At 45.8% G+C, this 16,345-nt stretch overlaps 1 long non-coding RNA gene across 1 annotated transcript; it reads right to left on the bottom strand.

Annotated features, from left to right (window-relative positions):
* Positions 1-257: 257 nt before the first annotated feature.
* Positions 258-4,986, bottom strand: LOC132381294 (uncharacterized). Its single transcript, XR_009507998.1, has 3 exons — positions 4,692-4,986; positions 788-866; positions 258-637 (listed from the first exon to the last, which is right to left on the bottom strand). It is a non-coding gene; the product is annotated as an uncharacterized LOC132381294 (long non-coding RNA).
* Between the last annotated feature and the right edge of the window lie 11,359 nt (positions 4,987-16,345).

Below are 16,345 nucleotides of genomic sequence, written 5' to 3'. Positions count from 1 at the left end.
GTGTATTGATCAGTTTATTTTATTGACAATTCCTTCCCATCAATTTCTGCTAATATTTGTTTCACCTTCCTGATCCTTATTTTTAATTCTAATTTGACTTAAAACAAAGAATAACTTAAACTTGTTTGACTTCTAGAAGCATAGCTACAGAGAGCAACAGTTATTTATTCTTCTCATTTTAATGGAAAGATAGAAAATACCTCTTAAATATGCATCTCCGTTTAAAAAATGGAATCAACAGTTTAATCATCCAATATTTCTAGCTCACTGAAAACAGGATGTCAGTATTAAGGAGAGCAAATCACATATGAAAGCAGCAACTTAAATCTCAATCAAAAACAGAAAATGCTGATGGTACTTAGCAGGTCAGGCAGTACCCATGGGGCGAGAAACAAAGTTCGCGTTTAACATCGATGACCTTTCAACAGATGAAATTTGCAGCACAGTATCAAGGCAATATGTGGGTAATCCTTCGATTTCACAAGCTGGAACATTGCTGCTGTTTGTGCCTCCTGCCAGCCAGTGGTGTGGCGGCTTCCGCATGGGTCTTTGAGGCGAGTGGTCCCAGTGTTGAATCCAGCCGGCTCCTTTCACGCTTCCCTTCCTACTGGGTTGATCACTGAGCAAGCAACTTGGCCTTGTGAAAAACAGACAACATGCTGAAGAAATGGCAAGATTGCTGCCCGATGCAGCACAAGGTATGGAAAAGGAACAACTACTACTTGTGGACAGCTGGGGTAGCGATGCCCACAATGCATTAGGAGACATACAGCCATAAGAAACTTACCATGGTATAAGGTGGTGACGGATAAAGCCTGGTCCAAGGTTTGTGAGATCCGGCTTCATCCTGGATCTAAAAGTATAAGCTGTAAGAATATGCATAATGGTTAACACATTGTTTTACAGCGTCAGCTCAGCTGGAAGATTGGGGTTCAATTTCCTCCCACATCCCTGAAATGTAAGACTAGGGTTTGTACGTTCTGGGAATGCTATGTTGGTGCTGGAAGCACTTGGCAATCCTCGCTGATTTGATTTGATGCAAATGACCTATTTCACTGCCTGTTTCAATTAACATGTGACAAACAAAGGGAACTTTCAATCTTTATTCTCTGAGTGAATAGACATTTGTGTGCATTAGGAAAAAGTGTAAAATGCCAAGACTTCTAGAAATTCTTTTTAATTCTGGCGTGCACTACTTTGCACGAGATTCAATTTTCTTGTGGACTTAAATGCAATAGGCAACTCAATACACTGAAGAAGTATCACAGTGTCATTCATTATTACCAATTTTCCAATTGGTCAGAAAAGAGGATCAGTGTCACCCTCTTTTCCAGCCAGTACTCTCAGCATTGAGGCTCCGGTTATGTAGATCAGACAGATAACTGTTGAGCAGGACACAGTATCTGTGTATCTGCAACAGACTCAACAAATGAATACTCTACTTCATGCTCTATCACCACAAGAGACTTCCAAAAGGGCAGCCTGTGTTTCAAGGTCTTTCTCAAGGAATTCCTGAAAAAGAGGTATTATGAGGAACTGATAAGTGAGGCCTTGGGCCTATTCTGGGCTGCTCTGGAGATCAGATCTGAGGACTCATTTTTGGTTTGAATGCTGTATCTGCTTCAATTGTTTGCATGATTTGTATTCTTTTCCTTCTCTTATGCATCAAGTGTTGGTCTTTTATTTTTGTTCTTTTTTTTCTTTAGTAGGATTCTTTCATGTTCTTTGCTCTGTGGCTACCTGTGAGCAAGCAAATCTCAAGGTTGTATAATTTATGCACTCTTTGATAATAAATGTACTTGGATCTTGAATCTTTGTACTGATTGATTAGAAGCCCTGGCATATGATCACTTAAAACAGAGAGGGGACAGACAGGGGAAGGTACTTTTCATTACCTTGGGCATCATTAAGGTCATGGCCATCTTTGATGATGATCCAGGGAGTTAGGGAATTTTATGTATATTCTGTACAACAAAAGCCAGAATGGGATAGCGAAGGAGAAGTTGTAGTGTGTTATACACCTGTTGCCATTCTGCTCTGTGCTGGTGGAGGCTGCAGGTTCAGAAACGCTGTCGGTGAAACTGCGGCACATCTTTGTAGATGGCACGTACACCAGCCGGCTATTCACCAGTGACGGAGTGAATGTTGAGAGGACTGGGTGTGCTGACTGGCCCAAGATGGTATCCAATTTTGTGAACAGTTGGAACTGCATTCATCCAGGAACATGTAGAGGATTCTCTCACATTCCTGACTTGCACCTTGGCCTTCATAGAAAGGCTTAGAGCAGTGATGAAGTGAGTTCATTTCCACGAAATACCAAGCCTCTGACGGCATTTGTAGGCAGAGTAGGTTGTTAGTCCAGGTGAGTTTCTAGTGAATGCTGATACCTGAGTATTTAGCACTGGTAATGCCACTGAATGTCCAATACAGGTGGTTAAACCCTTTCTTGTGATGAAGCACATTGTCTGCACTATAGTAGCAGGAATTTTATTGTCACTTATCAGCCTGAGCTTGAATGTTGCTCATGTAGGTGTGGGTTATTTCATTTTCTGAGACATTACAAATGGAATTAAACATTACACACGCAACAGTGAACATCTTCATCTATGATCTTATGATAGAACGAAGATCATTAATGAAACAGCCGGGGATGATAGGGCCTGGGATATTGCCTTGAGGAACTCCTGCAGTCTTGGTGATTCATGTCCAACTCTTTTAACTATCTTCCTTTATGCAAGCTGAGAGTAAGAAAATAAGAAACAGAAGCATTATTAAGACATTTTGTCCCTTGTGCTGCTCTGTATAACTTATTTTATGAGATACAGCACAGAATAGGTCCTTCTGGCCTTTTGAGCCGTACCACCCTGCAACTCCCGATTTAATCATCGGACAACTTACAATGACCAATTAACCTACTGACCCCCTCATCTTTGGACTGTGGGAGGAAGCTGGAATATCAGGAGGAATCCCACACATTTACAGGGAGAACGTTCAAACTCCTTACAGAGTGCAGTGGGAATTGAACACAAGTCGCTGGTACAGTAAAGAGTTATGCTAACCGCTACACTACTGTTAAAGCAGTAGAAGAAATGCACTACCTCAAAAACCAATTGTCAAAAATCTCAGTCCAACTTGAGTCTTTGGGTCATATATTGTCCTTAGTAGCCACTTTAGAAGCCACAAAACTGGTGTAAAAGCATATCATCCTCAACCCTTCGAACTACATAAGAGGTTAAATGCAATAGAATGTCTACTTGTGAAACAATTAGGAACACATTCATGTTTTCAACATAATATGCTTCTGATTACTCTTCTAATGCCCCATTTTGTTTTATCTAGTTAAGATATTTCCTTTATTCTGCACATCTCCCACCGCCTTCTTCTATTGTAAACTATTTGACTTTCTCGCTTTCTCAGATCTGGTCAAGTTCCTGGACCTGAAATGTTGACTGATTCTCTTTCCACATATGCTGTCCAACTTGATAAATGTTTCCAGATTTCAAGCAGTTGTATTTTCGTTTCAACTTTCAATAAAAGAAATCCGATGAATCATTTCATGCAATTAATTTTCGCCCTGAAGTCTGAATTTGACAGCTGCAATCTTGGGAACTTAGTTTAGGTTTTCATAAACACACAGGATATGCATGATTTTATTTGTAAAACATTTTAATGATGACCATGTGGTATTTAGATAAAAGTTTGGAAAATGAGAGATTAATTAAATTAATGTTCGAAATAAAGTGCAAAGTAAATTTATCATCAGAGTGCGTATGTATCACCATATATTACCTTGAGATTCATTATCTTTCAGGCATTCATATTAGGACAGATATACGATAGAGCTGATGAAACACTACACACAAAGACTGACAAGCAACTAACATCCAAAATAAACCAAACTGTGCAAGTAATTAATAAATAAATAATACAGATAACAGCTTAACTCTAAAGCATAACTACATCTATAACTTTGGTTAGGACTTTATACCTTGGATCTAAAATTGTCCCATGTGGGGTAACATAGTAGTATGGGGACTGTTTTCCTACAGCTTTGATTAGGCAAGTCCTCATCTTGCTTCTCCAGAGCTTTCTGAAAAAATCATTATTCTGCTTTGAATGAGAAATATCTTTAAATGGAAGGAGACATTTAGAAAATGAGGAGTTAGTTTCAATTTTTGTCAACTGAGTTAAATTAAACAAAATAGCTCAGAAAAGTATTTAGAGTTAGCAAGTCAAGAATTGAGCCTACAAGGGCAATTGACTGCATTATTATCGAGACTGTGTGAAACTTGACATAAAGGCAGGCGGATTACGAGAGTTTAGTACATGACTTCAGGTTAGTTTAAGAATGATAAGATCTTTTATGTGGGACACCACAAGCAGACTTGGGACAGTAACGAACAGTCCCAGTGGAAAAGACTCCAATTGAATGAGGCCAGTGTTATTGAAAGCATTAATTGAGAGACGAAGATTTTAAACGAGTGAGAGAATAGATTTAGGTTAGAAGTAGAAAATGAAATAGGTTATACATAAAACAAGAAAGAGTGCACAGAACTGACTACATTAAGAGAGAACAGTAATGAATGGGGAATGAACAGGAATTAAAAAATAAAATGAGATGAACAAATATCAAAATAATATTTTTCTGCCTTTACAGAGTCATAATACAGGAGACCCAAACTAGGAAATACCTTGTGGCGACACATGCTAAGACTCTGTCCTTGGCTGGATCAACTCCACCTTACAGGACATCAGAAACCGCCAGGCCTCAAAAGTGCTCTGCTACTCCAGGCCAGTAAAAAGGCAAGAGCACTCTGTCAGGAAATGCAGGGGAAGCTTGACCCAAAAGCAAAGAAGTAGACACGATTTAGCAGTGAGCGATAACTTGAATAAAAAACTGCAAAATAACTAGTCATGTTGGGGCCACCAAACAAGAGGAAACATACTGAAGACAAGGAGCAATTGGTTGAGAGTGGCTGGATCGACAGGTAAACAAGGACTGTTTTCTTTTGTGCTAATGGGGACTTGCACCTATCAGGGAGATGCTTTACTGCCACCTGCTGCAATGGAGTAGGACAGGAAAGATGGCAGGAATCAAATCCTGCCTCTCCAACTGGTTTTAATTAAAAAGTTCACTAGGACCCTCCATGACTTAATCATCTCTGCTTCAGGCGCCAGAATATCCTGTAGCCTGGACACCGCAGATCTACCCAATAATTGCCTAAACAGCTTCCTACTTTCCAACAAATATCTGTGGCACACCATGTTCCACTGTCTCTGGTACCTTACAAAAGTCACACCTCCCATTCCCATGTTTACCAACAAGTGCCAAAGTAGAGTGTAAACCCATGTGCCCTAGCATCCATCTCGCCAACCTCACATCTTCCCTCCTATTCCTTCCCAAAAGGCGCCTCCCAGCTGAACTGACGGAAAAAAATTGTAATACTGCCTCCTTGTCTCAGTCCTATCCCACAAATCTGCCATTTTCTAATCCCAGCCAACAAATACAAGATTTGGCTTCATACTTCCCCCTATTGGCTATAGTATCTACATCTAACTTAGTAAGTACCTGTTTTAGCATCTGCCCTTTCATTTCCCAATACACTCACATGTGTGGGTACCCAAAAAAAAAACTGTACTACTATTCCCACACTCTCCAGAACATAAAGATTATAATACACAGTTCAGGTCTCCTTTAATGCGTTGATTCCAAACTCTGCAATACTGAGGCAGAATCTGAGCAGATCACTACTCTATTTGGCTTAACGTGTTCAACCCATTGCAAACTAATGATAACAGTTTGATAAACGATAATGATAATGATAATTTGGTTGTATAGACAGACAACCTATCTGTCAGCCTTTTCCCCACCTCAATGTTAAACCAAGAGATAAATATCTCAGAGCTCACCCAATTTCTAACTGGGTCTTTAGAAACATTTCTGTAAAGATAGGCAAAAAAGGAAAAATACTGTAGATGCCCAGACACCCTCACACCACCCACAAGACACTGTCTGAACAAGGATTGTGGATAAGAGCTGGTTTCAAATAGGCTACAGGTGATGAGTTGGAACTGAGTGACAGGTGACTCCGATTAGCTGGATGGAGACTGGGAAGAGCCTGAAAAACAATACTTTAGCTTAGTCTGTCCAAGCATCATCAAAGACCTATTCAAACCAATCCTATTTATCAGGACTTTGCCCGCTCTGGCAGTTCAAGTGTTCATCCATACTGCATTCTCCTTAAATACTGTGCAAGCACCTTCCTCCATGATCTTTTCAGGAGTGTGTTACTGATTGCAACCAACCTCCTGGAGAATTCCTCCTGAGATTCCACTCTGTTCCTCTTACTCCTCACCGTAAACCTATTGCTTCTGGTTAAAGACACCTCTGCTTTGGGAGCACTCTCCATTTTGCTTATAATTTTGTGTATCAAGCTCCCCCCCCCGCCCCCCGCCACTCTGCTCCAAGCCATCACGTGGCTCATCAAAATTGAGGTATTCCATCCCAATTAGTCTTCTCTGTATCCACTGTAGTCAGTAGGGAAATGAGAGTTGTTCCTTGTGTGTATGCTGCTCTTTCTCTGTAATTCTCTTCAGTTTTGGGATTTCTGTACATGCTAGGAGCCAGCCATTCACAGGCTCCAGTGTAGGTACTGTCCAAGTAACTGTCATTGCCAATAATAAGATAAAGTCAAATCATTAAAATAACTGGGTGCAAAACACACACATTCTTAAGGCTCAAGCATTCCTTTTATTTTACTTGTGCATGGCTCATATATCACCCACACGGTTCCAAAGCCTGAATAAAAAATTGCTATTTTTATACAGATTTGGTTTAATCTGTATAATTGGATATAGATTAATATAAATTGTATATGCTTTGATACCTTACTCACAAGATCAAATGGCATTCACAAGAGATACTAAAGTCAATCAAAACTTCAAGCAGACAGCAATGATATTTTAGAATTAATAAAAGCATTCATTGTTGGCTGTGTTTCACATCCTAGTGTTATCCCGTCTGTCTCTGGCACCTCCTATTGTGTGAAGGGAAGCTATGGTTTAGGAAAACCATTCTGGAAAAGTCTCACTGAAGAGGCCTCACTTATTTGGCTTGAGAACATATTATCTCATCTGTAGTCAGCCGAGGTGCCTCCAGCAGTCTCACTTCAAAGGCCTTGCTTGATTACAACTGCCCCAGGCTATCCTTGCCTGACTGTGATTTCTACAATGCAATAATCTGAGTTCTTTTCCTCTAGACTTCATTGCCAACAAGTTGTTGGAATTTCAGAATATTTAAGTTCATTAATTTATTTCAGTGTTTTGTGTGTTTTAATGTATTTTAGCTTTGTTCCATTTTGACATTGCAGGGTTCTCAGATTATTCACTGTCATGTTAACTGTTAACTGCATATATAAAATGGCTCCTCTGTAGCGTTATAATGAAATGGCTTCTTTGAAAGTAACTGATGAGGTAATGCTCTGTTTAGTTGATATGTTTGGGTTATAATTATTGATAACGGAGGAAGCAATGTTGTTCTCTCTGTACGTGTGGGAACCTGGAGTGAGTGCGCAGGTTTTTTAGGAGGAGAACCGAAGAGGAAGGACGTGCTGGACACGCTCTGGTCGACCACCGAGGTCGGTCCCAGGCGGCGGGTTGAGGAGGTCGGAGAAGATCGAATGGCAGACAGAAGGTTTCGATACTAGAGCTCCAATGGTTGTGCATGAACTGATTGAACTCTGATAAGTTTTGGAGCCCTTTTCTTTCTTTTTATATTGTATCGCTATTAATCACCGGTAAGATTTATAAAGTGTAATCTGTAAAACGTACATTGTGTGTTGTCTGATATTGTATGTGCGAGTTTGTACCAGTGTGCATTACACAACATCTATGCAAGCAGGAGACTCGATTTGGCGGGTGGATGGATTTTCCCCTAGACAAGCACAAGCCAATAGCCCTAAGCGTTACATATTGTTGATATGTTTTAATGAATTATTCCAGCATTAATGGTGTTGAATATTCATAGTGCATTGACAACTTTGCCAGCTGACTAACTCATGGGCATGATATCAGTTTAATGTCCCAAGTGTTCTCTCTGTCACCACTTCTGTCTTTCTCCATTCTGTTTGTCTGATTCTCTCCTGAATTTTACATCCTGTTCCAGGGTGATATGGAACCTCACATCAATGGTTGGCTTTATTTAATCTTTAAACTTGTTTTGCATGGACTACTTCCTGATTCTTCTGGATGGACTTCTTCTAGTCCACATGGCATAGCCACAATAGACTGAAAGGCCTCTTTCTATGTTGTAAATCTCTTATTCTCTGAGAAGCCTGGGTACAGGTAATCTTTTTACATACAGTATCCCTTGTTTGTGCAGCACACTTACGTAAGTCCATAAGACAGTAAGATATAGGAGGAGAATTAGGCTATTTGGCCCATCGAGTCTGCTCTGCCATTTCATCATGGTTGATTCATTTCCCTCTTAGTGCCATTCTCCTGCCTGCTCCCTGTATCCCTTCATGTCCCGACTAATCAAGAATCTATCAACCTCTGCCTTCAATATACCCAATAGCTTGGTCTTCACAGCTGTCTGTGGCAATGAATTCCACAGATTTACCACGCTGTGGCTGAAGAAATTCCTCCTCATCTCCATTCTAAATGGATGTTCCTCTACTCTGAGGCTATGCCCACGGGTCTTAGAAACAACCTCTCTACATCCACTCTATCGAGGTCCTTCAACATTTGAGAGGTTTTAATGAGGTCCCTCTCTCTTTCTTCTGAATTCCGGTGAGTAAGGGCCCAGAGCCATAAGATGAGCCTTTCAATCTCATAAACATTTTTGTGAACTGATGCACCATCAATAACTCTCGGAGACAGGAGGTGAACGATAGGCTTTTATTAGCAGCAAACGAGACCACAGCATCCTGGAGACTGAGGGAGGAGCAGTGCCTCCAATCGCCTTTATACAGGGGTCTGTGGGAGAAGCCACAGGAGCAGTCAGCAGAGGGGCGTGTCCAGACAGGTATACATAGTTTACCACATTCACCCCCACTTTGTTTTAAAAGAGAGTCCCCACAGGGGCGAAGTTTCTGACAAGTATATTTACAGGTCAAGTCTATCAGCGGTCGAGTCTGTCGCTGCGATCTATGTAGCACTGGTGGTGCTTGCACCAGTGCTGGTGGTTGTGCTGGCTCCGGCCTGACTTGAGGTGTCAGCCCATTAGGCGTCAGTAATCCCTCATGCATGTGCGAGGCAGCCGGTATGGGACTGTCGTGAGGAGGCTGTGTAGTGCTTGGTGTGCACGGTGTCTTGTGGGTATATACATCGGTGGGTACAGGGTTCATAGTCACCGTGGAGTGTTCGGGGTGGGGGTCTGGTGCTCCTGCGGGCGCCAGGTCGCGGACGGAGACTATGTCCTCCCGCCCATCAGGTAAGACCACGTAAGCATACTGGGGGTTCGCATGAAGTAGGTGAACCCTCTCGACCAGCGGGGAGTATTTATTGCTCCTCGCACGTTTCCGGAGCAGCACTGGCCCTGGGGATGTCAGCCAAACTGGTAGGGTGGTTCCAGTGGCAGACTTCCTGGGGAAAGAGAAGAGTCGCTCATGAGAGATGGCATTGGTGGACGTGCATAACAGGGAGCGGTTGGAGTGGAGTGCCTCGGGGAGGACCTCCTGCCAGCGAGAGACCGGCAACCCCTTTGACCTAAGAGCTAAGAGTGTGGCCTTCCACACGGTGGCATTCTCCCTCCCCACCTGTCCATTCCCCCGGGGATTATAGCTGGTAGTCCTACTAGTAGCAATACCCCTAGCCAGCAGGTACTGGCGCAGCTCGTCACTCATAAACGAGGACCCTCTATCACTGTGGATATAGCAGGAATATCCAAACAGAGTGAAGAACTGGTGCAGGGCTTTTATGACGGACATGGCAGTGGTATCGGGACAGGGGATGGCAAAGGGAAACCGCGAGTACTCATTGATGACGTTGAGAAAGTAGACATTGCGGTCAGTGGAGGGAAGGGGGCCCTTAAAGTCGACAGTCAGTTGTTCAAAGGGACAGGTGGCCTTGATAAGTTGTGCCTTTTCAGGATGGTAGAAGTGCGGTTTGCACTCAGCGCAGACTTGGCAGTCCCTGGTCATCATCCTGATGTCCTCAAGGGAGTAAGGCAGGTTCCTGGCCTTCACAAAATGGTAAAGCCGGGTGACCCCCGGGTGGCAAAGGGCTGATGGAGGGCGCATAGCTGGTCGAGCTGCGTGCTGGCACACGCTCCCCGGGATAGGGCATCAGGGGGCTCATTGAGCCTTCCAGGCTGGTACAGGATATCATAGTTGTAGGTGGAGAGTTCTATTCTCCACCTCAAAATTTTATCATTTTTGATTTTGCCCCACTGTTGGTTGCTAAACATAACTCAACTGAGCGCTGGTCGGTCAACATGGTGAACCTTTTGCCGGCGAGATAGTGCCTCCAGTGCCTAATAGCTTCCACTATGGCCTGGGCTTCTTTCTCCACCGCGGAGTGCCGAATTTCAGGGCCTTGAAGGGTACGAGAGAAGAATGCTACCAGCTTTCCTGCCTGATTGAGGGTAGCAGCCAGCACGAAGTCGGAGGCGCCACTCTCTACTTGGAAGGGAATGGTCTCGTGCACCGCATACATCGTTGCTTTGGTAATGTTCTCTTTAATGCGGCTGAAGGCTGCGTGGGTCTCAGCTGAGAGGGGAAATGCGGTGGACTTGACCAGGGGGCGGGCCTTGTCCGCGTAGTGAGGGACCCATTGGATGTAATAGGAAAAGAAGCCCAGTTACCGTTTGAGGGCTCTGAGGGTGGTGGGAAGAGGGAGTTCTAACAGGGGGCGCATACGGTCGGGGTCAGGGCCAATGACTCTATTCTCCATGACATATCCAAGGATAGCAAGTCGGGTGGTTCCGAACACACACTTGTCCCTATTATAGGTAAAGTTAAGACCTTTGGCAGCTTGGCTACACAACCCCTCCAGATGTCTGTGGAATGCGATCCAGAAGCCATGGTGACCCTCTGGCTTACCGGCTGTGTCACGAGTCCGCAGCACTGCACTGTGTCCGGGTGAATAAAACTCTCAGTGCTGCCCGTGTCAAACAGGCAGCTAGCCCTCTGCCCCTTCACCAGGATGTCCATCATTGACCTGGCAAGCTGGTGTGGGGCGCTTTGGTCGAGGGTCACGGAGGCCAGAATTGAACCACCGTCTTTGTGTCCGGTAAGCACCCATGGGTTGGAGGCGGGGCGAGGTGGCGCTGACAAAGATGGCCGCCCCCATTCCTCACATGAGGCGGGCAGGCAAGATTGTGGCGACCAAGATGGCGACCCACATGCCTTGCACCCCGCTCGACCCCGCTCTTGGTTTGGACATACAGGCTTTGGCGAAATGGCCCTTCTTTCTGCAGCTGGAGCAGGTAGCTTCTCGGGCCGGGCAGCATTTTCGGGGGTGCTTTCCGAGTCCACAGAAGTAACATTGCACGGACTTGTGACTGGCAGCAGCCGTGGTTGACTCGTCGGCGGGTTGCGGGGTCTGCGGTGTCCACAGGGCCGGTGGGAGATAATGCGCCTGAAAAGTGTCAGTGTTGTGCAGCGCAGCCTCCACCATGTCAGCCAGCTCAATCGCTGAACGTAAGGTAAGATCGGCGTGATCCAGCAGCTGCTGGTGCACGTAAACTGACCTGATCCCCGTAACGAAGGCGTCTCGTACCAGGGGCTCCGCATGCTGCTCCACCGTCAGTCCCCTGCAGTCGCAGGCCCGCACGAGTGTCTGTAGGGCCCGGACAAACTCAGCGCTCGACTCTCCGGCCCGCTGCTGCCGTGTCGCTAAGCAATGTCTTGCGTAGACGGTGTTCACTGGCCGCCGGTATTGTCTTTTGAGGGCATCCATTGCACCCTGGTAGTCCGTTTGTTCTTTGATCATTGAGTAGACCTTTGCACTGACTCTGGAGAGGAGAACCCTGCGCATCGTGGCAGGGTCGGTCACATGAATCTCCTCCAGGTACGATTCGAAGCATGCTAGCCAGAGTTCGAAGATGTCGCCGGCTCCCTGGGATTGGGGGTCAAGATCCAATCTGTCGGGTCGTAAGATGCTCTCCATGTTTTAAAATTGCTGCACCATCAAGAACTCTGGGAGAAGGGAGGTGAACGATTAGCAGCAAACGAGACCACAACATCCTGGAGACTGAGGGAGGAGCAATGCCTCCAAACGCCTTTATACAGGGGTCTGTGGGAGGAGCCACAGAAGCAGTCAGCAGAGGGGCGTGTCCACAGGGGTCTGTGGGAGGAGCCACAGAAGCAGTCAGCAGAGGGGCGTGTCCACAGGGGTCTGTGGGAGGAGCCACAGGAGCAGTCAGCAGAGGGGCGTGTCCACAGGGGTCTGTGGGAGGAGCCACAGGAGCAGTCAGCAGAGGGGCGTGTCCACAGGGGTCTGTGGGAGGAGCCACAGGAGCAGTCAGCAGAGGGGCGTGTCCACAGGGGTCTGTGGGAGGAGGCACAGAAGCAGTCAGCAGAGGGGCGTGTCCACAGGGGTCTGTGGGAGGAGCCACAGGAGCAGTCAGCAGAGGGGCGTGTCCACAGGGGTCTGTGGGAGGAGCCACAGAAGCAGTCAGCAGAGGGGCGTGTCCACAGGGGTCTGTGGGAGGAGCCACAGAAGCAGTCAGCAGAGGGGCGTGTCCACAGGGGTCTGTGGGAGGAGCCACAGAAGCAGTCAGCAGAGGGGCGAGTCCACAGGGGTCTGTGGGAGGAGCCACAGAAGCAGTCAGCAGAGGGGCGTGTCCACAGGGGTCTGTGGGAGGAGCCACAGGAGCAGTCAGCAGAGGGGCGTGTCCACAGGGGTCTGTGGGAGGAGCCACAGAAGCAGTCAGCAGAGGGGCGTGTCCACAGGGGTCTGTGGGAGGAGCCACAGAAGCAGTCAGCAGAGGGGCGTGTCCACAGGGGTCTGTGGGAGGAGCCACAGAAGCAGTCAGCAGAGGGGCGTGTCCACAGGGGTCTGTGGGAGGAGCCACAGAAGCAGTCAGCAGAGGGGCGTGTCCACAGGGGTCTGTGGGAGGAGCCACAGGAGCAGTCAGCAGAGGGGCGTGTCCACAGGGGTCTGTGGGAGGAGCCACAGAAGCAGTCAGCAGAGGGGCGTGTCCACAGGGGTCTGTGGGAGGAGCCACAGAAACAGTCAGCAGAGGGGCGTGTCCACAGGGGTCTGTGGGAGGAGCCACAGGAGCAGTCAGCAGAGGGGCGTGTCCACAGGGGTCTGTGGGAGGAGCCACAGGAGCAGTCAGCAGAGGGGCGTGTCCACAGGGGTCTGTGGGAGGAGCCACAGGAGCAGTCAGCAGAGGGGCGTGTCCACAGGGGTCTGTGGGAGGAGCCACAGGAGCAGTCAGCAGAGGGGCGTGTCCACAGGGGTCTGTGGGAGGAGCCACAGAAGCAGTCAGCAGAGGGGCGTGTCCACAGGGGTCTGTGGGAGGAGCCACAGAAGCAGTCAGCAGAGGGGCGTGTCCACAGGGGTCTGTGGGAGGAGCCACAGAAGCAGTCAGCAGAGGGGCGTGTCCACAGGGGTCTGTGGGAGGAGCCACAGAAGCAGTCAGCAGAGGGGCGTGTCCACAGGGGTCTGTGGGAGGAGCCACAGGAGCAGTCAGCAGAGGGGCGTGTCCACAGGGGTCTGTGGGAGGAGCCACAGAAGCAGTCAGCAGAGGGGCGTGTCCACAGGGGTCTGTGGGAGGAGCCACAGAAACAGTCAGCAGAGGGGCGTGTCCACAGGGGTCTGTGGGAGGAGCCACAGGAGCAGTCAGCAGAGGGGCGTGTCCACAGGGGTCTGTGGGAGGAGCCACAGGAGCAGTCAGCAGAGGGGCGTGTCCACAGGGGTCTGTGGGAGGAGCCACAGGAGCAGTCAGCAGAGGGGCGTGTCCACAGGGGTCTGTGGGAGGAGCCACAGGAGCAGTCAGCAGAGGGGCGTGTCCACAGGGGTCTGTGGGAGGAGCCACAGGAGCAGTCAGCAGAGGGGCGTGTCCAGATAGTTTACCACCTGATCCTCCTTTGAAACCTCTCCAATGTCAATACATCGTTTTGTTGATAAGGAGCCCAAAACTGCTCACAACACTCCAAGTGAGGACTTACCAATGTCTTATAAAGCCTCAATATTACATCCTTGCTTTTACATTCTAGCCTTCCCAAAATAAAGGCAAACACTGCGTCTGCCTTCCTCACTGGTGATTCAACCTGCAAATTAACCTTAAGGGAATCCTGCATGACTCCCAAGTTCATTTGCACATAGATTTTTGAATTTTATCACCATTTAGAAAATATTCTATGCTTTGTTTCTTCTACCAAAGTGTATGACCATAACTGTATGATGAGGTGTCTTTTCATATTTCCTTCTAAGATAGAAAGCTGCAATTTGGCCCATTGAATTTACGCCAGCTTCGAGCTTTATAATAATATATTATACCTAAACTAGCATTTCCTGTACTTTGTTCCCATTAAAAAAACTTTGTCCACATTTGATGACAAAGCTGGCATGGTTAATGTTGTTCTTTGTTCCATGTTTTTAAAAAAAAGCAGGAAAAGTTCCTGAATTGGAATTTAGTATTTCAGTCTGCGTAACCAATTTGTACAAAGAAGAAACATTTTGTCATTCAATTTCATCTGGTATCTTATTTAATTTCAGGCAAATAAACCCTATCAAAAATTGGAAAACAATTTACTTCACAAAATTTTCCTGCAGATTTATATTCTGGAATTACATCTTGCAATGTTGTTCCAAGAAATAGCTAATTGGAATGTGACATTAGCTTTGCAGTTGTAATTTCCTAGCAATTGAAAGTGGATCTGTAGATGATAGTCCAGTTTTGTTTTTCAGTCCTGATGATGGTGAGTCTGCCGGTGTCTGCATCATTAGTGTGAAAGTGAGAGTAGCTACAAATTTCTGTGCATGCGCGTATACTAATGTCTAAAATCTGTTCCTAGTGACTCTTCACTCCTGTGCGTGTCTCGCCGATGGAACTCTTTTTAAAATCACCGGGTCGACAAGAGCTTCAGCTTTTATCACTGCACAATCCATTGCAAAAATATCTTCAAATGAAGAGCAGCTGATTCCACTATACGTGGAAATCACTGCCACAGAGAGTGTTGCAAGATTGATGGCAACTTTCTTCAAGGTCAGATATGAGTGCCAACATTTTACTGCTGAACATAAAGTTCTGACCAATATAGACTTACATTTCTTAAAATAACTAATTACTAATATAAAATGTCCAGCACATTCAATACTGTAATTTAGACTCTTGTTAGTTGCTTCCACTTTCCAGCTTTTACTTTATTGCTTCTTTTTACTTTGTTACCTTAAACTGTCATTTGATAATTTGGAAATAGATGCACACATTATCAAGATTTGGAAAGCGATTTCTAGCTTAGCACTGGGAGAAAAAGGAATCTCTCTCCACACTTAGGTGTTCTTACAGGTGACTCAGGTTTATTTCCCACCACTGCATGGAAAGTGTTTGTACATTTCCCCCCTGACTGCATGGGTTTTCTCCAGGTACACTGGTTTCCTCCCACAGTCCAGAGACGTACTGATTGGTAGATTCATTGGTCATTGTAAATTGTCCTGTAATTGGGCTAGGATTAAACTGGATGACTGCTGGGCAGTGTGGCACAAAGGGCTGGAATGATCTACTTTGTGCTATAACTGAATAAATAAATAAATTTTAAGGAATTTCCACCTTGTAATTTTCAGAGTATTTTCTTATAGATGAAATGTATTGTGTTTTCTTTTGATATTTAGCTAACACTTGAAGTACTGGTTTGAATTCTTTTTTATATGTTTATTTGGTTAATAGACTTTCCAGATTCTTATAGAACATAAATCTGTATAGCATGACCCCTTCAGTCAACAATGCTTTGCCAAACTAGTTAAATTAGCAATCAATGACCAACTAAATTAATCTCTTCTGCTTACACAATGTCCATATCCTTCCACTTTTCTCATATTCATGTGCCTGTCTCTTAAAAGTCCTTAATATGTATCTGCCACTATATATGTATATATATGTACATTCCAGGCACCCAGCACTCTCTGTGTAAAAAATTGTCCCTCACATCTCCGTTAAAAATACCCACTCTTACCTCAAATGCATGCCCTTTGGTATTAGACGTTTCAAGCCTGGGAAAAAAGATACCATCTGTCTACTCACAATCTTATAAACCTCCATCAGATAGCCTCTGTCGCTCCAGGGAATTCGAACCGGGTTTGTCGAACCTCTCGTTGTAGCACGTGCCCTCTAATCCAGCACACCCTGGTAAACCATCTCTGCATCCAGTCCGGAGCCTCAGCATCCTTCATA

Source organism: Hypanus sabinus, chromosome 25, assembly GCF_030144855.1.
Source record: "Hypanus sabinus isolate sHypSab1 chromosome 25, sHypSab1.hap1, whole genome shotgun sequence".
Classification (NCBI taxonomy): domain Eukaryota; kingdom Metazoa; phylum Chordata; class Chondrichthyes; order Myliobatiformes; family Dasyatidae; genus Hypanus; species Hypanus sabinus.
Note: the sequence above shows the minus strand (reverse complement) of the source record. Positions and strands in the feature narration are given on the sequence as shown.